This window comes from Aotus nancymaae, unplaced genomic scaffold, assembly GCF_030222135.1.
Source record: "Aotus nancymaae isolate 86718 unplaced genomic scaffold, 86718_ANA_hifiasm-v0.15.2.pri h1tg000041l, whole genome shotgun sequence".
In the NCBI taxonomy this organism is placed as follows: domain Eukaryota; kingdom Metazoa; phylum Chordata; class Mammalia; order Primates; family Aotidae; genus Aotus; species Aotus nancymaae.
Genome location: NW_026988455.1, coordinates 20,799,759 through 20,826,452, shown reverse-complemented (window position 1 = coordinate 20,826,452; position 26,694 = coordinate 20,799,759). Strand labels below are relative to the sequence as shown.

Genomic DNA, 26,694 nt, shown 5'->3' with positions numbered 1-26,694 from the left:
TCAATGAATGAATGAATAAACCAAATGTGGTCTATCTATAGAATGGAATATCATTCAACCTTAAAAAGGAAGGAAATTCTGACACATGCTACAAGATGAGTGAATCTTAGCATAAAAAAAATATGCTAAGTTAAATAAGCCAGTCACAAAAGGACAAATACTGTATGATTCCATTTATCTGATGTACCTAGAGGAGTCAAATTCAGACAGAAAGTAGAATAGTGGTTTCCAGGCACTTGGGGGAGGGGTTAATAGGGAATTAGTGTTGAATGGGGACAGAGTTTCAGTTTTGCAAAATGGAAAGAGTTCTGAAGACAGATGGTGCTGATGGCCGCACAACAATTTGAATGTCCTTGATACTACTGACCTATACAGGTAAAAATGATTGAAATAGCTGGGAGTGGTGGCACTTGCCTATAGTCCCAGCTACTCAGGAGGCTGAAGCATGAGGATCTCTTGAGCTCAGGAGGGCAAGTTCAGCCTGGGCAACATAGAGAGACTGCATCTCTAAAAAACATGATTAAAATGGTACATTGTATGTTATGAGTATTTCACAATTTTTAAAATGGGGGAAAGTATACTTTTTTTTTCTTTTCAATATAGGCTTTAATTCAAAATGCACTCAAGGAGAGGGAAGGGAAGGACTAGGGCACTGTTTAGAAGGGGCAATTACACTAAATACACTGACCTTCGCTGAAAAAATAGAAGGGACAGGTGGCTACATAAGCCACCTCTTAACCCCTTCTGCTGCCCCCACCCCATATCCCAAACCGTCTTGGTTTCTTGGCTCCTCTGGTCCAGTAAGAATCTACCAACGTATTTGTTTTTGTTTTAACACTTGAGGCTGTGATTAAACAATCCCAACTCCTCTTTCTTTTTTCTGAAGTTGTTTTTATTAATTGAAAAATCCAGTTTCACCTCCACGTGCGTTTTTTTAAAATCCGGCTTCATCTCCACGTGCGTTTTCCCAGCGTTCTTCAGATTTAGGAGCAACCCCCAGAGGAGCAGCGCTCTCCATAGCCGTCTCTAATGGCGGGAAGGGTGCCTCGAAGTCAGTCCCGGTGCGCCCCCCTCCTCCCCCGGCGCCCCTTTCCAAACCCCGTCAGGTCTCCAAAGGCTGGAGTAGGCGGTGCGGCTGTAGCCCGCGCCGTAATCGTAGGACACCTGATGGGGCGGCGCAGGCGGCGGGGGCAGGGCGTAGTCTGGAAAGAAAGGGGCGAAAGAGGCCAAATGGCCCGGCCCGTCCTCCCCGCCGGGAGACTCCGAAGCGGCGGGGTACAGGGGGCGCAAGGGCTCGTCCAAGGCCAAGCCGCCGCGGGGGGGGAGTCAGGGGCGGCTTCTTGGTCGGGGGGCAGCCCGGGACGCTTCAGGGCTCGGGGTACAGTAGGTTTCCCACCACTGACGGCGGCGGCTCAAAGAGGCCGGGCTCCAGCTCCGGTGGTCCCCGCAGTACGGAGGCTCCGGCGGGGAACACGTCGAGAGGCTCGGCGGCCAGGAAGACGGCCGCCTCGGTGCCTGCGCCGTAGTCGGGCCCCAGCAGCTCGAAGAACTCCACGGCCTCCGCGCCCTTCTCCAGGTCGCCAAAGCTCACGTCCGGCCCCGACGGGCCACACCCGCCGCCGCCCGCCCGGGACGGCTCCGTGAAGAACGACGGGGGCAGATTGCGGGCCCGCAGCGGGAGACCTTCCTGGCCCCTGGGACCGCCGCACCCCCCGCGGGGCCGGCCGCGTCCCCTCCAGCGCCCCCAGCGCCGAGCCCGGCCGCCGGAGCACCCACCGCACCCCCCCGCCGGCTCGGCACCCCCGGGAACGTGGCGCAGCGAGTCGAAGAGCGCGGCCAGACTCCGGTTTGCAAGCTGGCGGCCGCCGCGGCCTGCGACGCCTCCTGCCGGCGGGCAGCCTTGCCGTGGGCTGGGGCTGCGACTGTCCGGGCGCCCGGGGTGGCCAGCGGCCGTTTGGTGGGCGTGTCGGCGGCGCTCGGGGAGGGCGGGCCGGGGGGCGCGGGGCCCATGAGGCCGCTGCAGCGCTTGATCTGCTTCTGCAGGTACTTGCGGTGGTTCACCTTCCGCTTCTACTTGCCCGGCTTATCCAGCGCCAGCTTGATTTTGCTGGACGCCGAGTCAGTGAAGCTGAGTAGATCGCGGATGGTCTCGCGCACGTCCCCTCCCTCGGCTCCCGACAGCAGCGCGCCCGCCGGCGCCCCGGTCTCATCGTCCTCGAAACAGGAGCCCTTGTCCAGGGCTCCGAAGGCGCCCCCTAGCCCGTCCGGGGAGCCCCCGAAACCGAAGGGCACGAAAGGGTGCGTGCTGAGAAGCTCCGCCTGCACCGCCGTCGCCGCGGCTCCCCGGCTGTCCGCAGCGCTGCCCGTGCGCCCCCGCCGGCTCCTGCCCGCCGCCCAGGCCCGGCTCCCGTCCCGGCGCGGCGCGCGCGGCGCAGCCTACTAGCTCCGGGCCTGGCTCGCAGCTTAGCCTCCCGGGGGAGTTCATTACGTCTTGTCGGAAAACTGTAGTCTTAATGATAAATGTTCTTCCTGCCCTTTTCATTTTTTTCTCCTGTCTTACTGAAAAGTAAGTTGGGCGGACATGGTGGCTCACGCCTGTAATCCCAACACTTTGGGAAGCTAAGGTGGGCGGATCACTTGAGGTCAGGAGTTCAAGACCAGCCTGGCCAAGATGGTGAAACCTGGTCTCTACTAAAAATACAAAAATCAGTCAGGCGTGGTGGCATGCGTCTGTAATCTCATATACTCGGGAGGCTGAGGCAGGAGAATTGCTAGAACCCAGGAGGTGGAAGTTGCAGTAAGCTGAGATCACACCACTGCACTCTAGCCTAGGCAGCAGAGCAAGACTCCATATTGGGGGGGGAAGAAAAGCAAGTTTATCAACTAGTAGATTAATTTTCTTAAACTTTACTTATAAATAACTGTAGTTTTAATCTCCCCCCCATCCATTTGCCCAGTTCTGATTCCTCCATCAAGAAGCACAGTTGTCACTTTATTTTTCCAGAGACCATTTTTCAAGGAATACACATAAGTCAGTATAAATTCAATTGTCTCCCTTTTCCTTCTTTTAAAACACAAGCGGCAGCGCACCATACACTCTACTCTGCGGTTTTCCTTTTTCACTTGGCAGCTATCTCAGCGCACTTTCCCTATCAGTAAACAGTGTCTTTATTCTTTTTCCTTGCATAGAAATCCACAGTATGGACCAGTCATAATTTATGACCACCTCTTGGGGGATGTTCAGTTTTTCCACATACTGTTTTTACAAAACAACCCCCCCCCCGCAATTAACATTCCTGTAATTTGTTATTTCACAGGTGCGTTAATTGGCTATTGCTGTGATAGTGCTGATTACCATACCACCTCTCACTCACAGGACTGAGGACTGATCAACTGTGGTTTGGGAGACGTAGTCTGTGCTCAGCCGAGTAGCTCTCGGAGCTGCAAGACACCCAGGATTGACTCCCAGCCGTGTAACAGGTTCCGGTTTGTCTCATAAACCTCTCATCCTCCTTGGACCGTGGCTGCCTGAAGCAAGTGGCAGGAGTGCAATCAGAAGCCAGCCACTCCAGCTTTGAGGACATTATATCCTTTGCTCAGTTTCTATTGGGCGTTACTCTTGATTGATATAGAACTCTATATATTGAGGGTATAGCCCCTTAATTGTAAAATGAGTTGCACATTTTCCTGGTTGGTCATTTCTCTTTTGACTTTGCCACTGAGATTTTTACCAAGTAGAGGTTTTTCATTTTAATGTAGCCAAATGCATCAAGCTTTTCTTTTCAGAGTTTCTAGGTTTTTTTGCCATAGGTAGAAAAGTCTTAGGTCAAATTATATTCTAGTAATTTTTACATTTGAATCTGTGATTTTCTGTGTATAGTATGAAATATAGATTTGCTTATTTTCTTTTGGAGACAGAATCTCGCTCTATCCCCCAGGCTGGGGTGCAGTGGCACAATCTCAGCTCACTGCAACCTCTGCCTCCCAGGTTCAAGCAATTATCATGCTTCAGCCTCCTGAGTAGCTGCGATTAAAGGTGCACACCACCACGCCTGGCTAATTTTTGTATTTTTAGTAAAGATGGTGTTTCGCCATGTTGGCCAGGCTGGTCTTGAACTCCCGAACTCAGGTGATCTGCCCATGAGCCACCATGCCTGACCTGATTCTTTCTCCCTTCCTTCCTTCCTTTTTTCTTTCTTTCTTTTTCTTTCCTTCCTTCCTTCCTTTTCTTTTATTTCCTTCCTTCCTTCCTTTCTTCCTTTCTTTTTTCTTTCTTTTCTTTCCTTCCTTCTTTTCTTTTCTTTCTTTCTTTTATTTCCTTCCTTCCTTCCTTCCTCTTTTTCTTTGGCAAAACAGATAATCAATTTTCCCAGCAACATAGATATTTGAAGTACCATCTTTATCATACTTTAAATTCTGTATGTACTTGGGAATTTCTGGACTTTCTATTCTGTTCCATTTGGGTGTCTCTTTGCATATAAGTTTCACATTGTTAATGTACTAAGCATTGCACTGGGCTTTAATATCTTTGATCCCCACTGGCTGTTTGTTTTCAAAAATTTTCTGAGGATCTTACTTTCCCTCCTCAAACTCCCAATATAAATTGTATAGTTATGTCAGCCAGTTTAAAAAATTCCTAATGGCATGTTTATGAGGGTTGATTTTACTCTAGGAAATAACTAAGAGAGATTTGGAATTTTGATTATTTTGAGACTTCCTGTCAAATAACTTCGTAGTTTTTCCATTTGTTCAAGTATTTGTTCATGTTTTCTGTTAAACAGTTTTCTTTCTTTTTTTTTTTTTTTTGAGACAGAGTCTCACTGTGTTGCCCAGGCTGGAGTGCGGCGGTGCAGTCTTGCTCACTGCAATCTCCACCTTCTAAGTTCAAGCGATTCTCCTGTCTCAGTCTCCTGAGCAGCTGGAATTACAGGCATGCACCACCACACCCAGCTAATTTTTGTATTTTCAGTAGAGATGGGGTTTCACCATGTTGGTCAGGCTGGTCTCCATCTCCTGACCTCATGATCCTCCTGCCTTGGCCTTGCAAAGTGTTGGGATTACAGGCGTGAGCCACTACACCTGGCCAACAGTTTTCTTTCTTTTTAAATAAATTTTGTATTTCCATAGGTTTTGGGGAACAGGTGGTATTTGATTACATAAGTTCCTTAGTGGTTATTTGTGAGATTTTGGTGCAACCATCACCCAAGCAAGATACACTAAGCCCAATTTGTAGTATTTTACCCCTCACCCTTTCTTTCTCCTTGAGTCCCCAAGTCCACTGTGTCACTCTTATACCTTTGCACCCTCATAGCTTAGCTCCTACTTATGAATGAGAACATATGATGCTTGGTTTTCTATTGCTGAGTTACTTTGCTTAGAATAATAGCCTCCAATACCATTCAGGTTGCTGGGAATGCCATTAATGCATTCCTTTTTATGGGTGAGTAGTATTCCATCATAAATATACCACAGTTTCTTTATCCACTCATTCATTGATGGGCATTTGGGTTGGTTCCACGTTTTTGCAGTTATGACTTGTGCTGCTATAAACTTCTGTGTGCAAGTATCTTTTTTTATATAATCACTTCCTTTCCTCTGGGAAGATACCCAGTAGTGGGATTGCTGGATCAAATGGTAGTTCTACTTTAAGTTCTTTAAGAAATCTTCAAACTGTTTTCCATAGTGGTTGTACTGGTGTACAGAGCTGGAACAAGACAAGGATGCCCACTCTCACCACTTCTATGTAACAAACAATTTTCTTTCTAGGTCTTTGTATCTGGAGATTCCCCATGAGCACACTAAGGTTCAATGATTCACTAGAATGACTCAGAGAATCCAGAAAAGCTGTTATACACCTGGTTACTGTTTTATTAGAGCTAAAGGATACAGATTAATATTAACCAAGGAGTGAAAAAGAAATCTTAATATATTTTAGAAGTTTGGACCAGGCATGATGGCTGACACCTGTAATCCCAGCACTTTGGGAGGCCGAGGTGGGCAGATCGTTTGAGAAATGAGGTCAACAGTTCAAGACCAGCCTGACCAACATCATGAAACTCCCGTCTCTACTAAAAATACAAAAAAAATTAGCCAGGCGTGGTGGTATATGCCTGTAATCCCAGATACTCAGGAGGTTGAGGCAGGAAAACCACTCCAACTCAGGAGGCTGAGGTTGCATTGAGCTGAGATCATGCCACTGCACCCCAGCCTGGGTGAGAGAATGAGACTGACTCAAAACAAAAAAAAAAAGGTTTGAAATCAAAATATATTTTTCTGTTTGAAATGGAATGAAACTAAAAATCAGTAACATAAAGAAACTGAAAATTTCAGAACTATGTGAAAATTTAAACAATATACTCTGCTTTCCTTTCTTGCTTTTTTTTTTTTTTTTTTTTTTGAGATGGAGTTTCACTCTTGTTGCCCACGCTGGAGCGCAATGGCAGGATCTCAGCTCACTGCAACCTCTGCCTCCTAGGTTTAAGCAATTCTCCTGCCTCAGCCTCCCAGGTAGCTGGGATTACAAGTGCATGCCACCAAACCCAGCTAATTTTGTATTTTTAGTAGAGGCAGGGTTTCACCATATTGTTCAGGCTAGTCTTGAACTCCTGACCTCAAGTCATCCACCCACCTTGGCCTCCCAAAGTGCTGAGATTACAGGCATGAGACACCTCACCCAGTCTAAACAGTGGGTCAAAGAAGAAATCACAAGGGAAGTCAGAAAATACCTTAAGACAAATGAAAACAAAACCCACACATATAAAAAAACGTATGGGATGAAGTGAAAGCAGTGCTGAGAGGGAAACGGACAGCTGTCAATGCAGACATCAACAAAGAAGGAGGATCTCAAACTTTAAAAGTGAACTGTATACCTTAGGGAACTAGAAAAAGGACAGACTAAATCCAAAGCTAGCAGAAGATAGGAAATAATAAAGATAAGAGTGAAGACAAATCAAATAGAGAATAGAAAAACAGGAGAGAAAAATCAACAAAATCAAAAGTTGGTTCTTTGAAAGATCAACAAAAGGGATAAAACATTAGCTAGATGGACAAAGAAAACAGAAGCCTCGAATTACTAAAATTAGAAATAAAAGTGGGGACGTCACTATTGATTTTACAGAAATGAAAGGATTATAAGAGAGTACTGTGAACAATTTTATACCAACAAAGTGGATAACTTAGGGAAAATGGATAAATGCCTAGAAAGACACCAACTACAAAAACCAACTCAAGAAGAAATAGGAAATCCGATTAGACCTACAGCTAGTAAGGAGATTATATCAATCCATTCTTGCATTGCTATAAAGAAATACCTGGCCAGGCACAGTAGCTCGTACCTGTAATCCTAACACTTTGGGAGGCCAAGCTGAGTGTATCTGTTGAGGCCAGGTGTTCGAGACCAGCCTGGCCAACATGGTAAGACCCTATCTCTACTAAAAATACAAAAATTAGCTAGGCACAATGGTGTGTACCTGTAACCCAGCTACTTGGGAGGCTGAGGCAGGAGAACCCCTTGAACCCAGGAGGCAGAGGCTGCAGAGAGCCAAGATTGTGCCACTGCACTCCAGCCTGGGTGACAGAGCAAGACTCTGTCTCAAAAACAAAACAAAAAACACTCGATAAATTAGGAATAGAGGGGAACTGATAAAGAATATCTATTAAAACCTGGAGCAGGCCAGGTGCGGTGGCTCATGCCTGTAATCCCAGCACTTTGCAAGGCCAGGGTGGCTGGATCACCTGAGGTCAGGAGTTCAAGACCAGCCTGGCCAACATAGTGAAACCCTATCTCTACTAAAAATACAAAAAATTAGCTGGGTGTGGTGGCGGGCACCTGTAATCCCAGTTACTCAGGAGGCTGAGGCAGGAGAATCACTTGAACCTGGGAGGCAAAGGTTACAGTGAGCCGAGATGGCGCCATTGCACTCCACCCTAGGCAACAAGAGCGGGACTCTGTCTCAAAAAAACAAACAAACAAAAAAACGCAGCAAACATTATACAAAGTGACAAAAGACTAAAAGTTTTTATGCTAAGATCAGAAATAAGACAAGGATGCCCTTTGCCCTTTTGCCGTTTCTTTTCAACACAATACTGGAAGTTCTTCCCAGAGCAACTAGGCAAGAAAGGAAAATAAAAGACACCAAAATTGGAAAAAAAGAAGTAAAATTATGTCTATTCATAGATAACATGATCTTAACGTTGAGAAATGCTGAGTGTCTGATAAAATATACTATTTGCTACGAACAGCAGCAAGGAAAACCTAGCCATGCCCCCCAAGTGGAAAACTGCTTGGGGCATTCCAAAGTAGCAAAAAAGTATATATATATATATATATATATATATATATATATATATATAAAGTATATATATATATATACACACACACACATATATATATACACACATATATATATATACACACACATGTATATATATATATATATATACACACACACACATATATATATATATCATACACCAGTTAAAAACAATATGCACGGGATCTGTGACCCTGCCCCCGGTGCTCCCTCGTGGAGAATACTTTCTGGTTTGTCCTTGATCAGTGGTAAGCAGGCACCAGCTGCCTACCTGGTTTATCTTGGTTCTATGAGAAAACACAGAACACCTGCTTGTTGATAATAATCAGCTGCTCAGAGAGAATAAATGCGTGGGTCAGAGTCTGCTCCAGGCCTTCAGCCGGGAATGCTGTCAGCCCCCTGAGGAGCTCAGCTTGGAAGGCTGTTGGCCCCTGATAGTCCCACTTTGCTGCTGTTTTATCTGGGTGTCTGCTTCTTAATGCCTTCAGCACCATCTGGATGGGGGTCTCTATGGCTGAGCCGGTCTTGGTACTTAAAGATTCCACAAAGAAACTGTTAAAACTAATAAATGAATTCAGCAGAGTTGCAAGATACAAAATCAGAAGCCAGTCCAGACCATTCCCTTCTTTGGAATGTGAAAGTTTTGTGTTTTTGTTGGTTTGTTTTTGAGACGGAGTTTCGCTCTTGTTACCCAGGTTGGAGGGCAATGGTGCAATCTCGGCTCACTGCAGCCTCCACGTCCTGGGTTCAAGCAATTCTCCTGCCTCAGCCTCCAGGGTAGCTGGGATTACAGGTATGTACCACCACCATGCTTGGCTAATTTTTTGTATTTTTAGTAGAGATTGGGTTTCACCATGTTGGCCGGGTTGGTCTTGAACTCCTGGCCTCAGGTGATCCGCCCACCTTGGCCTCCCAAAGTGCTGGGACTACAGGCGTGAGCCACAGTGCCCGGGCCGAATGTGCAAGTTTGAGCCCCACCAAGCCTCCTGAATCAGTTCTCTTCTACACAGGTCACCTCGTGATACTTAGGCTAAACTCTCTTACTGCAAGATAATCATATTTGTTTAAGCATCTACATTTAGTATAGAATTTGTATTGCAGACAGCAGTATTATTATTATGAATGTGCCTGAAATGTGGTTGAGCCAGGATGGGGTAGGGCTAGATTGAAAGAAACAAGGAATCCGTCCTATAAAGCCATTACATACATTTATAAGTTTCTGTACTAATGTGATTATTCAGTTCCCTCTTGCTCTACTGCTATTTGGACCTTATGATAATCTCCTACAGACTCTTTAGCACAGAAATTAGCTGATGGTTAACTAAATCCAGTTCTTCCAGAAGCCAGTCATTTTCCAGTGGTATTACATCCTCAAGAGGCTTTGAATCTCCTAATACATTTGGTCGTCAACATCAGATTATCATATAACTTATTTATGTAGGATAGTTGAATCTTACCAACAGTGCCAGTGTTGCATCAGACTTCAGTATGGCCATTGCACAATACAGCTTCATCACGGGATAAATCAGTCATAATTGAAGTGCTATTTGCTATGCCTTTCCAACAGCATCCACCCATGTTCACATGCCAGATATTAATATACCAGGCGTCATTACAATTGGCCATGGCTTGGTTATTTCTGGGTTTCAAAGTCAGTTGGGGACAAAGCCAGTCACCTTGTCTCAGTTCACAGGCTTGTGCTGAAAGACTGGCTTCTGTTATATAGCAGGGCTCACATCCTCTCTCCTTCAGGGATGTGGGTGGTATTCAGACTAGTTCTTTTTCCTGCTGATTGTACTACAGGATGTGGGTTATCCAGAGCAGAGTGCATAGGTGCAAGTTGCAAGAGCTTTCAGAGAACCTCTATAGGTTTGCAGGGCCATACAATTCCCACAGGTGGGCCCCTTGAGCCTCGGCAACCGGGACAGCAGGCCACTGCCCCATGGCATCCATCTGTAACAAAATAGTCAAGGAACCCTTTTGGATCTAGGGACAACCCCTTTTCCAACACTGGGTGCTAGCTTTACCCCACATTAGCCAACCCACTTTACCAAAGCCTCATCGCTCCCAAGCTGACTCCCACCCCTTACTCCCTCTAATCTGCTTATTTTTTTAAAATAAATCTTTCCCCTCTGAGTGCTGCTCTTCATCAAAAGCAAATTCAGGCCAGATCTAGTGGCTCACACCTGTAATCCCAGCACTTTGGGAGGCCCAAGGAGGGTGAATCATTTGAGGTCAGGAGTTGGAGACCAGCCTGACCAACATGGTGAAACCCCATCTCTACTAAATGCAAAAATTAGCCAGACATGGTGACGGGCTCTTGTAATCCCAGCTACTTGGGAGGCTGAGGCAGGAGAATCACTTGGCAACAGGAGGCAGAGGTTGCAGTGAACCAAGATCATGCCACTGCTCTCCAGCCTGGACGACAAGAACAAGACTCCCTCTCAAAAAAAAGCAAATTCAGCTCATCCCAGGAAGCCTAGCCAGCACCCATCTGCCCTAAGGGCCTTTTCTGTCTGGTGGGCCGGTGTTCAGGCCACCATGCAGGCTGTTGCTACTGTGTCCTCATGGCCGAATGCAGTTAGGATACATGTTTTGTTACCCAAAAGTATTGGTTTTCCCTATACTTGCATTATATAAGTGGTTGTCACACCTCATTGTCATTTAGTCTGAATCTGTCATAGAGGTTCCCATTGTCTCCCTTGTGCGTGGAGGGGCTGCTCCCTGGGGAATCTGGACCCACTGCATGATGCCTATTGCTTTAGTTCCATCAGAATCCCAGTGGCTTTTCCTGGTTTGTGTAAAAGCTTTCCATTCACAGAAAAGGGTGGTTTGTGTCTGTGCACAGCACACTGGCATGTTGGGCAGGCCACCATTCTCTGTCATCCAAGATAACCAGGGGGGACCTTTGTAAGCCCCTGATCACCTGGGTGTATAGTTACACAGGAGGCAGTCAACCAGTAATCCTACTCCACACAGTCTGACGCCCCAAAAAACCCTTCCCAGATGATATCCTTTGTCGTAGGTGTACCCTGAGAAGTCAGGGTTGAAAGATGCTAGAGTTCCACTTGGTCATCGTTGTGTGACCGCAGTGACTCTGACAGTGATGTCACCAGGCTTGCAGGCCACCATTCGACCTTGTCAGATTCCTGAAGCAGGTATGGTTTTCACAAACATACAAGTTTACCCTTTCAGGCATCTGCTAGAACTGTGCTAAGAGACAATATCAGTTCCTTGCTCTGAACGTAGCTCGAGGCACCAAGGTATTGTCGTGTTTCTCTCATTGCATAACTCATCTATTCATTCCTTTGCCCTCCGCTACTTCTCTCCATTTGTCATTGATTTCACCCACACTTTCACACCTTTAGAAAGGATGAAGGGATGTTAGGTTCATCACTGTGTAGGTCCAGATGGCCAGCAGCAATACTAGTCCAGCAAGTGCCTCCCCCAGGGCCATTTCCAGTCGCATAAGGCTGGGCTGCATAGAGACAGAACCGGGAGGCTGCCCTGACCAGCAGGAGATATAGCTGCACTTGCCGTCCACCTCCGATGCAGTGGAGGCGCAGCCATCCCATCAGACCTTCGGGATTTCTGACACAAGTGTTAAAAGATACAGCAACTCTTTCTCACTTAAGAATTATTCCTGAGGGGCCAGGCGCGGTGGCTCACACCTGTAATCCCAGCACTTTGGGAGGCCAAGGCGGGTGGATCACAAGGTCAAGAGATCGAGACCATCCTGGTCAACATGGTGAAATCCCGTCTCTACTAAAAAAAAAAATACAAAAAATTAGCTGGGCATGGTGGCGCATGCCTGCAATCCCAGCTATTCAGGAGGCTGAGGGAGGAGAATTGCCTGAACCCAGAAGGCGGAGGTTGCGGTGAGCCGAGATCGCGCCATTGCACTCCAGCCTAGGTAACAAGAGCGAAACTGTGTCTCAAAAAATAATAATAATTATTATTCCTGCTTCCAACACCTGATCTCAGGCTTTTTTCATCAGGTGGCAAACAAGAAAGTTGAAGTGCCATAGGGAAGAACTGCATAGTCCTGGCCATCTTCCCCAGATCACCCCAAGAGTGGAGGGATCTATCTAGTGGGGACACTCCTTGACCCCCTCATGTTAAGTATGAGCACACATGCATGGAGATGCATAAGCCTTCACGCTTTTCTCTCTCCCCATGTAAGATAACAACTATTTCCTTTGCCCATTTCAATTCTCTAACAAACTACTCTCAGGATAATGTGCAACATGATATATCCATTTGATGGGATGTCTCCTTGCCCGACATGGTTGTAAAGTGTATTCCTTGGTCTGAGGGAATGTAACTCGGTGACACGTTGATACAGTGTCTTCTGTTCAGTACCTTTATAGTATCTTGAGCATTTGCATCTGCCACTGGGTATGTGAAGTTCAGTCCACAGTAAGTGCCTATTCCTGCCAGAACCCATTCCTAAACTCCCGCCAGGGCTTCCAGCAGGGGTTCTGTACAGTCCAGCTGCCAGCTGCAGGTGGGGTCTTCTCCCGTGAGGAATCTGCCCCATAGCCACCTGCGGTCTCCATCTTCTTATTGTCAGGGCAGTTCTTCTTGGCATTTGGTGCCTCTGAGGGTGCAGCAGGGACGTGTTTCTGAGCAGTCCATCCCTGTGCTGCTGCAGCTCCCCTGTGTCCATTCCTTTGTTGAGCCCAGGTGGCCTCCTTAAGTTTGTTCACCAGGATATTCACCTACCAGCTCCGATCAGTGATCCTGGGAGAGGTTCTTCAGGTGGGCATCGGCGTGACCTACTTTAATGTGCCCCTTAAATTCCTGCAGTTCTGTACTCCATGTGGGTATCCCTTTCACAGCCCAGTTTGCCATTGCCCCTCTGCCTGGTCACATGGCCAGGCCATTGGCCACGGCCCACGAGTCAGTAAAAACCTAAACGCGGGCTCTTATGATTGTTCCATTTTTTTGTCATAGTAAGAAATGCAGCATGCAATTCATCTCACTGGGCTGATTGGTTCTTGCCTTTTTCAATATGAGTTTTCCCATTATTGCTCATGATGTGGTGGCCTTCAGATCTGGATGCTGTCCATCCACCTTGAAACTGCCAACCACAAACCAAATAGCTCTTTGTTGTCAACTGAGAGCTGTTCATGGGGCACCATCCATGATGCCATAGGCCTGGCAGATCCTCAGCTGGTTCCAAAACCGGCCCCAGGGGAAAAGCCCTCCTTGCATTCCCTCAGTATCATGCTCCTGTAGAAACCATTTCCATTTTATTATGGAACTCTCCTGGGCACTGCCTTCCTTATTGAACTGTATCTCTGCCATCCCCGAAGACAACATGCATATTTCAGGCTTTAAGATTAGAGCGTGTCCTTCAATCTTAGGGCCAGTTTCAATTAATTCCCAATCGCAAGCTACTAACTACGCGGTCTAGGGATTTCCTGGTCCAAAATCCCAGTGGTCACCACTGGGTGGCACTCATGTACAATACTATTGCGCAGAGAACGTGGTACCACGCTTCCAGCCTCCAACAGGTCATTAAAGTGAAAATCTCTTTGCCCACCAAGTATTTTATACTTTTTTCAAATTAACAGCCTATCTGGGCTCAAGCCCATGGGTTCTCATTTAGTGTGTCCAATTAATACTGGCCAAAGAGCAAATGTCCGTGCCTTCTGCTTCACAATACTAGGTACAACGTGTTCCCCAGTCAGATGTAACACCCTTCCTATTAACACATTCAGGTAAAGGAGATGCAACCACTTCACATAAAGTCCATTCAAACATTCTGATTTTCTTCCATATTTTCACCTTAATCCCATCAACCCATCAACCACTGAGATCATGAGAGTAGGGCCTTAATGATGATGGGATTAGGCCAGGTGTGGAGGCTCACACCTGTAATCCCAGCATTTTGGGAGGCCAAGGAGGGTGGATCATTCGAGGTCAGGAGTTTGAGACCAGCTGGCCAACATGGTGAAATCCTGTCTTTACTAAAAACACAAAAATTAGCCAGGCGTGGTGGTGCACACCTGCAATTCCAGCTACTTGGGAGGCTGAGGCACAAGAATTGCTTGAACCCAGGAGGCGTAGGTTGCAGTGAGCTGTGGTCACGCTACTGCACTCCAGCCTGGGAGACAGAGTGAGACTCTGTCTCACTAAATAAATAAATAATATTTTTTTAAAAAAAGATGGGATTAGCGTCCTTATAAGAAGAGCCACACATCTGATAGCTAGCATGCTCATGCCCGAGCTCTCTCTCCTTGTGAGGACACAGCAAGAAAGCCGCCATTACAAGCCAAGCAGAGAGCCCTTGCCAGAACCCCACCTTGCTGGCACCTTAATCTTGAACTTCTCTTCTCCAGAACTGCAAGGGAATAAATTTCTTTCATTTAAGCACAGCATGTGGCATTTTGTTAGGCAGCCTCAACTTATGACACATATTTACACCATCTGACCTAGGTTTGGCTTGACTCCAGAAGACCAAATTTGACTGGCTGGGACTGAGAGGGAAAGAAAGCAAAGTTCAGTATGAAACCTAAATTCTAAGATGACTTTAACTTGGTGACATGTTGATACAGTGTCTTCTGTTCAGTACTTTTATAGTCTCTTGAGCATTTGCATCTGCCACTGGGTATGTAAAGTTCAGTCCACAGTATACTTCAGGCCAGGCGCAGTGGCTCACGCCTGTAATCCCAGCACTTTGGGAGGCCAAGGTAGGTGGATCATGAGGTCAAGAGATCAAGACCATCCTGGCCAAGATGGTGAAACCCCATCTCTACAAAAAATACAAAAATTAGCTGGGCATGGTGGCGTGCACTTGTAATCCCAGCTACTTGGGAGGCTGAGGCAGGAGAATGACTTGAACCTGGGAGATGGAGGTTGCACTGAGCCGAGACAGCGCCACTGCACTCCAGCCTGGTGACAGAGTGAGATTCTGTCTAAAAAAAAAAAAAAAAAAAAAAAATTATACTTCATTACTTAATAGGAAAAACCTGAACTCCTAAAGTTGTCTTACATCTGAATTTTGGGAGATGGAATGACAGGTAGCGATGGTGAGGGATCCTCCTGTTTCTACTTAAAACATTCAGGCCATGCAGTTGTGCTAAAAAGACTAGGCAAGCGCTCAACTTAGAGACTGCCTTTCTCGTAAGTTCTGTTAAAAGTTCCTGTTACGGTGGCTCATACTTGTAATCCCAGCACTTTGGGAGGCCGAGGTGGTTGGATTATTTGAGGTCAGGAGTTCAAGACCAGCCCGAACAACATGGTGAAACCCCATCACTACTAAAAATAATACGAAAATTAGCTGGACGTGGTGGCTGGTGCCTATAATCCCAGCTACTGGGGAGGTTGAAGCAGGAGAATTGTTGAACCTGGGAGGTGGAGGTTGCAGTGAGCCGAGATCGTGCCACTGCACTCCAGCCTGAGTGACAGAGCAAGACTCTGTCTCAAAAAAGTAAAAAGTTCCTGTTAAACAATATATTCAGTATCTGAATTGAATGTTGTGTTAGCCCACATGGTACCTTTTCATTGTTTTCAATATTCAGCAAGTGGCCTACTTGACAGACCCTTTCCATCTAAAAGCTTCACTTTCTCTCTGATTTCCAAAATCTAGACAGGAAAGATAACTCATAAAATCTAAAAATGATTTTAAAATCTTGTCATTGGAAGAAAGACCATCCTAAACTGCTCCTTTTAGTTTTTCTTTATAAATGTCTGTGGTCTTCAAAAATAGATCATATTTCAGCTACACATATTAAAACCCACACAAAAATGTTACATTTTATTTTAGCTGAAAAACAAGCATACTGTATCGAGTTTTAAAATAACACAGCATGAAGTCTTACTTTTCCTCCCCTCATGATCCACTTCAAAGCCATCAGTAATGTTTCAGCCACTTCTGTGAGGTCAGCCATATGTGAATTACATGAAACATCTTTAATTATGGAAATATTAAAAATTAGAAATAAAAAAATTAGAAATCAGTTAAAAGTATGCATCTCAGGAAGCAGATGTGCACTATTACAGAATGCATTTGTAATTATTATTATTTTTTTGAGACTGGAGTTTTGCTCTGTTGCCCACACTGGAGTGCCATGGCACTATCTCGGCTCACTGCAACCTCTGTCTCCCAGGCTCAAGTGATTCTTCTGTCTCAGCCTCCCGAGTAGCTGGGACTACAGGCACATGCCACCATGCCCAGCTAATTTTTGTATTTTTAATAGAGAGGGTTTCACCATGTTGGCCAGAACGGTCTTGATTGCTTGACCTCATGAGCTGCCCTCCTCTGCCTCGCAAAGTGTCAGGATTACAGGCATGAGCCACCACACCTGGCCTGTAATTCTTTTATAAACATTATGTGTTGAAAATGGGACATAATAATCTGTAGAAAGATGGCCGGGCATGGTGGCTTACGCCTGTAATCCAAGCACTTTGGAGGCCAAGGCGGGCAGATCACCTGAGGTCAGGAGTTCAAGATCAGCCTGACCAACATGATGAAACTCCGTCTTGAAAAAATAAAAAATCTGTAGAAAGATAACTGTACAACCCATGAATACTCACAATTTATTTCCTATACTAAGGTACATCAAATCCTAATTAGGGATACTCCCTTCTTGCTGTTTTTAAGCATGTAAACAAAAATGTTAAAGCTGCCAGATTTTTTAAACTGTAAATAATGTTTAAACTGTGCTCAGAGTTAGATCTCTATAGACTTTTTTTTTTTTTTAATACTGAGTCTCACTCTGTTGCCTAGGCTGGAGTGCAGTGGTGTGGTCTCAGCTGACTGCAACCTCCGCCTCCTGGGTTCAAGTGATTCTCCTGCCTCAGCCTCCTAAGTAACTGGGATAACAGGTGTGTGCCACCAGGCTCAGCTAATTTTTGTATTTTTAGTAGAGACGGGGTTTCATCATGTTGGCCAGGCCAGTCTCAAACTCCTGACCTCAAGTGATCTGCCCGCCTCAGCCTCTTAAAGTGCTGGGATTACAGGTGTGAGCCACCATGCCTTGCCGTCTATAGACACTTTTAAGATAGAAACAGAAAACACATTTAAAAAAAGATATAGAAATTAAAGTTAGCACAAAAATTAAATATTTAAATAATGATTCTGGCCAGGCGCAGTGGTTCACACCTGTAATCCCAGCACTTTGGGAGGTCGAGGCAGGTGGATCATGAGGTCAGGAGTTCAAGACCAGCCTGGCCAAGATGGTGGATCTGGTCTCTAATAAAAATAAAAAAATAAAAAATAAAAAAAAAACTGAGCGTGGTGGCGGGCGCTTATAATTCCAGCTACTCAGGAGGCTGAGGCAGAGAATTGCGTGAACCTGGGAGGCCGAGGTTGCAGTGAGCAGAGATCACGCCATTGCATTATAACCTGGCGACAGAGCAAGACTCTGTCTCAATTTAAAAAAAAAAAAAAGTGATTTCTGCTTAAGAGTGATTTCTGCTTTCAATATGGAATAATAGGGACCAGATTTGCCTTCCAGCCTGTAACAAATAAACAAAACAGATGAAGCCTATGAAACAATAGTTTTTTGACATTGGCCCCTGGTGGGTGGTGAACGGTGACTCCTGGGAGAAGAGAGACCTGCAACTGCCCCCAGCTCATGGCCTGAAGACAGCATCCAGGGTGCAGGTCCAGAAAGAGATTCTCGGGGAGCTGGTGGTCTGCTGGCATTGAGAACAGGAAGCTGGGAGCCTGGGGAGGCCAAATAGAGTTCCCCGGGCAGGGTACCTAAGAAGAGAAAGTTGTGCAGGTGAAGAGAAGGCTCTGAATGATTCCAGAGAGTCCCTTTTGAGTCCTCAGCTGAGTGCTGAGCAGTGTACGCAGCATGAGGAAAACCACCTGAGGCTGGGGAAAGAACCATCAGAAAGGAGCCCAGAGTCCAGGCACAGTGGCTCATGCCTGTAATCCTAGCACTTTGGGAGGCCAAGGTGGGTGGATCACCCGAGGTCAGGAGTTCGAGACCAACCCGGCCAATGTGGCAAAACCCAGTCTCTGCTAAAAATAAAAAAAAAAAATTAGCTGGGCGTGGTGGTGGGTGCTTGTAATCCCAGTTACTCAGGAGGCTGAGGTGGGAGGATGGCTTGAGCCTGGGAGGCGTAGGTTGCAGTGAGCCAATATCGCACCACTGGGTTCCAGCCTGGGTGACAAGAGCAGGGGGGTGAGTAGGGGGAAAGAGAGAAAGATCCACAGGACAGGAATAGTTCCTGCTGCTCCCACCAGCCAGAGAAGAAAACCTCTTACTTCATGGACATCAGATAGGATACTCGGAAGTGGTGAAATTAGTCCCTGAATAAAGTTGCTCTGGTCTCACGTGACATAGCTTATGAACATAACAATTTGAAACATCAAGTTGTTTCCAAGTAATTTAACTGCATCCTTGAACACTGTTCAATAATATTCAGAGGAATTCAAAAAAAAGCCAGCTCCAACAAGGTAAAATCCACAATGTTTGGCTTGCAAAGGAATAGGAAACTATGACTCATAATGAGAAGAAACATCTATTAATATAAATAGACCCAGACATGACAGATATTGGAACTAGCAGATAAAGACACTGAAGTAATTATCATAACCATATTCCATCTGTTCAACAGAAATAAAACACGTTAGCAGGAATATCGGAAATTTTTTAAAAGACCCACATCAAACTATTTGAGGTGAAAACACAATGTCTGAGTTGAAAATTACAGTAGATAGGATTAACAGAAGATTAAGCAATGCAGAACAAAATGGTGAATTTGAAGATATAGTAATAGAAACTGTCTAAAATGAAACACGAAAAAGACTTAAGAAAATTAATGGAGCATCAGTGAGTCATTGGACAAATTCTGTCAGACTAATACACTTGTAGTTAAGTTCCTGCAAGAGAGAATAAATAAAGGGAACATTATTGAAGAAATAGCCCCAAATTTTCCATACCTGATCTAAAAAACTCTAAACCAGTGGTTCTTGACTGGGGTTATTTTCCCCATGAGAACATTTGGCAATGTCTAGAGTCATTTTTGGTTGTCACAACTGGGGAATATTACCTGCCTTTTAGTAGGCAGGGACCAGGAATGCAATTAAACTTTTCTGTAGTGCACAGGACGGCCTCCCCCAGGTCCCATAGGGCTGAGGTTGAGAAACCCTGCTTTATACCCAGAGATCCAAGAAGCTCAATCAACTTCAAGTGCAACATAAAATAGAAGAAAACAGCACCAAACACCACGATTGCACCACTGCACTCCAGCCTGGGTGACGGAGCAAGATTCTGTCTCAAAAAAAAAAAAAAAAAAAAAAAAAAGCAGCCGGAGGAAAAAGATAGTATATACAGAACAACAAAAACAAGAAAAATGACAAATTTCTCTTTAAAAACAATGCAAGACAGAAGACAGTGCAGCAACACCTCTGAAGTGCTGGGAGCTAAGGGTGGGCTATCCACCTTCAATCAACCTTCAATAACCAACAAAAATTTCATGTATTTATTTATTTTTGAGATGGAGTTTCATTCTTGTTGCCCAGGCTAGAGTGCAATGGTGTGATCTCGGCTCACCACAACCTCCCGGTTCAAGCGATTCTCCTGCCTCAGCCTCTTGAGTAGCTGAGATTATAGGCATGAGCCACCATGCCCAGCTAATTTTGTATTTTTAGTAGAAAAGGGGTTTCTCCATGTTGGCCAGGCTGGTCTCGAACTCCCAACCTCAGGTGATCTGCCCACCTCAGCCTCCCAAAGTGCTGGGATTACAGGCGTGAGCCACCATACCCAGCCAATGTTATTTAAAATAAGGCAAAATGGTCTAGGTGTGGTGGCTCACATCTGTAATCCTGGCACTTTGGAAGGCCAAGGCAGGCAGATCACTTGAGCCTGGGAGTTCCAGACCAGCATAGGCAACATGGCAAAACCTTGTTTCTACAAAAAATGGTCAGGCATGGTGCCACACACTTGTGGTCATGGCTACTCAAGAGACTGAGGTGGGAGGATCACCTAAACCTGGGGAGGCTGACGTTGCAGTGAGTGAAAATGGAGCCACTGCACTCTAGCCTGGGCTACAGAGGGAGACCCACCCCCCGAAAAAAAGGCAAAATAAAGACTTTCAGACATAGTGAAAGTCAAAAAATTCATCACCAGCAAACTTGTATATAGGAATTTTTTTAAAAAATTCTTCAGGCAAAAGAAAATGATATCAGATTGAACTCTGCAAGGAGAAATAGAAAAATCCACAATAGTAATCAGAGATTCCAGCATTCCTCTCTCAACAATCAAAAGGATAGAAAAAAATCAGCAAGGATATAGAAGACGAATAGTATCAATCAACTTGATCTAATTAATATTAATGAAATACTCCATGCAACAGCAGTAGGAATGCATTTTTCTGTTTTTGAAACAGAGTTTCACTCTAGGCACCCTGGCTGGACTGGGGTGCCATGGCACATTCTTGGCTCACTGCAACCTCTGCCTCCCAGTCTCAAGCAATTCTCCTGCCTCACCCTCCCAAGTAACTGGGACTACAAGCGTGCCCCACCACGCCTGGCTAATTTTTGAATTTTTTAGTACTGACAGGGTTTCACCATGTTGGCCAGGCTGATCTCGAACTCATGACCTCAAGTGATCTGTCAGCCTTGGCTTCCCAAAGTGCTGGGATTACAGACGTGAGCCATTGTACCTGGCTAGAATGCATTATTTTTAAGTGACTATGGAACATTTACCAAGATAGACCATATTCTGGGCCATAAAACAAGTCTTAATAAATGTAAAATAATTTAAATCATACAAAATATATTCTCTAATCACAATAGAATTACATAGAAGTAAATTGCAAAGCCCCCTGGCATCCCATCCCCGGCTTGCTGTTATAGTTTGTGCTTGTTAAATGGTCATAGGCTGGGCACGGTGGCTCACACTTGTAATCCCAACACTTTAAGAGGCCAAGGCAGGCAGATCACTTGAGGAGTTCAAAAATAGCCTGACCAACATGGTGAAACCCCACCTCTACTAAAAATACACACACACATACACAAAATTAACCAGGTGTTGTTGTGCGCACCCATAGTCCCAGGTACTCAGGAGCTGAGGCAGGAGAATTGCTTGAGCCTGGAAGGTAGAGGTCGCAGTAAGCCAAGATCACGGCATTGTACTCCAGCCTGAGAGTATGAGGGGACACCAGATGAGGGAGGCCTCATTCACCATGATTGCGTCTTTGCCTTTCCCAAGTTCCTGTTTTCTTACACATTGGTACATTTCTTGCCTGCTATACAAACCCCTGGTTTTAGTCAGTCAGAAAGATGGATTTGAGACTGAGCTCCCATCTACTCTGCTGCAGGACCCGATTAAAGCCTTCTTCCTTGGCAATACTTGTCATCTCAGCGGTTGCCTTCCTGTGTGGTGAGCAGCAGGACCTAGATGTGTTTTGGTAACAACAGCAATTGTCCTAAGCCATAAGTACCATTTGGTTATCAGCATGACTGTCAGCAGAGCTCTGCCCACAATGCACCAAGATCTCTTAGGGTGGAAGACATGGCCACGTGATGGATCGCAGAGCATGGAAAAGCTGTCCCAGCGATGACCATGGGAGACTTTCTGCACAAGACCCCTTAGACCTAGGCAGGTGTCACCAGGAGCAAGAGGGACATAGAGCTGGAGAGGTGATATGCCCTGAGGTAGCATAATGAAGGTGTATTTCTGGCCTTGCCAACTGAAAACAAATTGCTACTGGTGGTCTTTGTGAGCAGCTTTTGAGGGGGAAAAAAACCCCACACATTTGACAGATCAGTAGCTGCATGCCAAATGTCAGTGGATGTGTTAATTTGCTCAAGCAACAAAAACACATCTGGAACAACAACTGCAATTAGAATTAACAACCGGTTAAACTTAAGATAATCCACTGTCATTCTTCAAGCCCCATCTGTCTTCTACACTGGCCAAAGAAGTGATTTGAATGGTGGATGATACGAGAATCACCACCCCCGCATCTTTCAAGTCCTTGGTGGAGGCACTAATCTCTGCAATCTCTCCAGGGATACAGTACTACTTTTGGCTTACTGTTTTCCTACTTAGAGATAATTCTAGTGGCTTCCACCTGTCCTTTCCCACCATAGTGGCCCCCACTCCACAGGTCAGAGAATCAATATGGGAATTCTTCCAGGTGCTGTGTATGTCTATTCCAATGTTATGCATTCTAGAACCGGAGAAATAAACCACAGGATGAGTTCAGCAACCCACTGGACCCACTGTAAGAAGGACCTGAACTAAAATTCCATTGATCACCTAACCTCTACAAAACTCTACTCGGACTAATGGGTGACAGTGACATTTTAGGTCTCCTGGAATTCATGTCACTTCAGAGCTTGTGCCCAGCAATCCACAAAAGTCTGATTATTTCCTTTGCCATAATGCAGTCACCCTGACAAAAGGCTGGAAGAAAAATAAACCATTTAAATTTTTGACAATGTAGTGGAGTCCTTCCTCAAGGTGACCTAAATTCTCATTTGTTCAAAGGGTTCAGAGTCTGTAAACTGGCTCAAGTCTGGGAATTAGTTGAGGGACCATGAGTCTCTGCTCTGGTAATTCAAGTTAGACTTCTGTTTACCTGACCTAGAACTCTTTTGCTTACACAGATCAAATAAGAAGGTAGTAGACTTCCTGTCTGTTTCACTTCTAGCAACACCGTGATCAACTAGCCAACATCATAGGTCCGAGTGAGTCAGACTACTCTGATTGCTGCTTTGATTCTGCTGTTCATTACAGCAACCCCACCCACCTTGCCTTTGGCAATTAAGTGCCTCCCCTTGGCTCCTGCCACCCTGGGATCCAATTACCTAAGTGGATTTAGGTTTCCCAACTCAGTGGCAGCACTTCCCACTGCAATTTTTACCTACAGATAAAAGCAACCACATAGTTTTTCAAAGATGCTGGGACTCCTCACAAATTTATTTCTCACGATCATGGTGAAAGGTATGTTCTCTAAATCCACCAGGGGTGGATAAGCCAGTCTTACATAAAAAATCCACTCTTCCGGCCAGGCATGGTGGCTCATGCCTCCCCACGTTGGGAGGCCGAGGCAGGCAGATCACAAGGTCAGGAGTTCGAGACCAGCCATGACCAACATGGTGAAACTCTGTCTCTACTAAAAATACAAAAATTCGCCGGGTGTGATAGTGAGCGCTTGTAATCCCAGCTACTCAGGAGGCTGAGGCAGGAGAATTGCTTGAACCCAGGAGGTGGAGGTTGCAGTGAGCCAAGATGGTGCCATTGCACTCCAGCCTATGTGACAGAGTGAGACTCCGTCTCAAAAAATAAAAAAGATAAAATACAATAAATAAATCCACTCTATCATTCCAGTCTCCCTAAGCCTCTGGATACCTTCTACTAGAATATACCAAGGCAGTTCTGACACTTCAACTTCATTTAGCACAGGCTACCTTTTGGTTCATATTTCAGCCAACTAACCAGCCAAACTGTTGGAGCTCTTTCCATTCATTTGAGCCACAACACTGATCCAGAATCTCTGTTTTGTGGTAATACATTCTCCCCATCCGACTTTATATTCCTTCCTCCATTATCTCACACCCTTGATATTCATTCCCACGTATAGTCTCCATATTTCTGTCTGTATATTCTGGAAAAATCATGCAGTTCATTTGGAGTGTAACGCACCTCCTTGTGGGTCATACTTTATGCCTCATCTTTCAAGGCCTGCTTAGAGTTGACTCTAGTTGTAGGTATAGATGCAGAGACAGGTGGTGAGTGGGTTCTGAGGCAAATTAGCAGTATTTTGTAAAGCGATTTTCTTAGGGAGCCATTACAGTTTTCTCAAACAAAGCAGAATTAATCTCCTCAGATGTGGGTGGAACAGCTTCTACTGGCAAAGAAAACACATCCGAATTTAGAAATTTAATGTCCCCAGCTTCATCCAGATCTCCCCATATATCTCCATCTGTCTTAGAGTATTTAGTGTTGCTATAAAGTGATACTTGAAGCCAGGTAATTTATAAAGAAAAAAGGTTTACTTGGATTATAGTTCTGATGGTTGGAAAGTTTAAGATTTGGCATCATCTTCTGCCGATGGGTCTCAGGCTGCTTCCACTCATGGCAGAAGGCAAAGGGAAGCCCATGAGTGCAGAGAGCGCATGGCAAAAGAAGAGGAAACAGAGGAGAAAGAGGTGCCAGTCTTTTTAACAACCAGCTCTTACAGGAACTAATAGAGTGAGAACTCATTCACCCACAAGGGAGGGCATTACTCTATTCATGAGGCATTCACCCCCGTGACCCAAACACCTCTCATTAGGCCCCACTTCCAACATTTTGACCAAATTTTATCATGAGATTTGGAAGGGACAAACATCCAAACCATAGTGCCATCTCAATTTTCGGGATCCCATTCCTTCCCAATCAATGCGTTCACGTTAGCATTGGGTACCATGGAGGACTGGGAAATCAGTTTGCTTTGTAACTCAGCTGATTGTAGGATGAGACTCTGGGTTTGACTTTAAGCAATCTCATCTCTGGCTACAGAAGATAAGGGTTTTTACCAGAGCAGACATTGAAGCTTTTAGGTCATATATACAGAGCTTGAGCTGGAAATTCAAATCCCTAGGCTCCTTTTTTTCTTTCCCCACTTTTCCCATGCAATTAGGAGCAACCAGCCAATGTCATTATATTTGCTAGTGCTTTTGTCCATTTTGTGCTGCTATAACATAATACCTGAGACTGAGTAATTTATAATAACAGAAATGTATTGGCTCATGGTTCTGGAGTTGGGAAGTTCAAGATATAGTGGCCGGCATCTAACAAGGACTTTCTTGCTGCATCATCTTCTCATGGCAGAAAGCAGAAGAGGAAGAGAGAGCGTAAATGGCAGCTGAACTCCCTCTTTTATAACATATCCACTCCTGGGATAATAGCATTAATTCATTCACTCTGTCCTCATGGCCTAATCACCTCTTGGTAGACCCCAACTCGTAACACTGCCAGATTGGGGATCAAGTTTCCAATTATGAACATTAGGGGACACATAAAATCACAGCAGTTAGTTTCACTAAAATGTTCCAAGATATCACATAATGGTCACCGAGAACCTTACCTCCTATAAGTATTTTATTAGGAGTATCAAAGGGTGATATTTGTTATATATGTATTGCCAGATCATGCCATGAATTATCAGTGTTGTCTTTACTGCCAGAAATAGAGTCTTCAGCGTCTTCAATATAATCAAATTGAGAGCCAATTCCAGAAACCCTAGAACTAATTAAGAAAGCTCATCCTTAAGGCCAGGCACAGTGGCTCACACCTGTAATCCCAGTACATTGGGAGGCCAAGGCAGTTTAATCACTTGAGGTCAGGAGTTCGAGACCAACCTGGTCAACATAATGAACCCCCCCCACCCCCCGCATCTCTACTAAAAATACAAAAATTAGCCAGGCATGGTAGCATGCACTTATAGTCCCAGCTACTTGGGAGCCCAAGACAGGAGAATCACTTGAACCTGGGAGGCAGAGGTTGCAGTGAGCCAAGATCATGCCACTGCACAAAGTGAGACTATCTAAAAAAAAAAAAAAAAAAGGAAAGGAAGGAAGGAGAGTAGGTCATCCATAAAATTCTATTCCTCTAGATACCTCTAGATATACCCTTGGTACCAAAATCTATATCAGTCAGGATTCTCCGGAGAAACAGAAACAGTAGGCTAGATGAGATAGGTAAATAAGTAGATGGTAGACAGACAGATAGATAAATAGATAAAAAGATAGATAAAAATATTTACTTCACAGAATTGGCTTTTGCTACTGACTTATGCTGAATTTTATACGGCAGGCTGGAAAATCTTGGGTGAGAGTTAATGCTGTGGTCTTATAGCAGAATTTCTTCTTCAGGGAAACAAATTTCGTTTTAAGGCCTTTCAACCGGTTAGATGACACTCACCCACAGTATGGAGAATAATCTCCTTTACTTAATGTCAACTGGTTGTAGGTATTAACCGTAACTACAAAGTACCTTCACAGCAATACCTAGATTAGTGTTTGATTGAGTAACTGGGTACTATAACCTAGCCAAGTAGACACACAAAACTAACCATCACAGTGGTCAAGTAATGATTTGACAGATAGTTCTGTAAATGCCTGGAACCAGTAAGTCTCCACGTCTTTGCCAGGGGGGGCTCTATAGGTGCATCAGGAAATACCTTCGCCATTCAACCAGTCAGTTTAAGCTCTGCCTTAGCCTTCACTTCCTGCTTGTGCCTTCCCTCATATTCAGTCAGAAGTGAGACCTTCTCATGTCTTCCCTGAGCATGCACATGGCTGCATACAGCCCTGGGCATGCACATGGCCTCCCAGATCTTCAGGAATATGTTGGTGCTTTTCAAGGTCCCATGGACACCACATTCCTCAACTTTTCATTTTAACCTTGATGGTTAGTCCATT

The 26,694-nt window shown here is 45.1% G+C and overlaps 1 pseudogene; it reads right to left on the bottom strand.

Moving 5' to 3' along the window:
* Positions 1 to 1,026: 1,026 nt before the first annotated feature.
* Positions 1,027 to 26,694, bottom strand: part of LOC110569001 (protein FAM181B-like) — a 31,913-nt pseudogene continuing 6,245 nt past the window's right edge.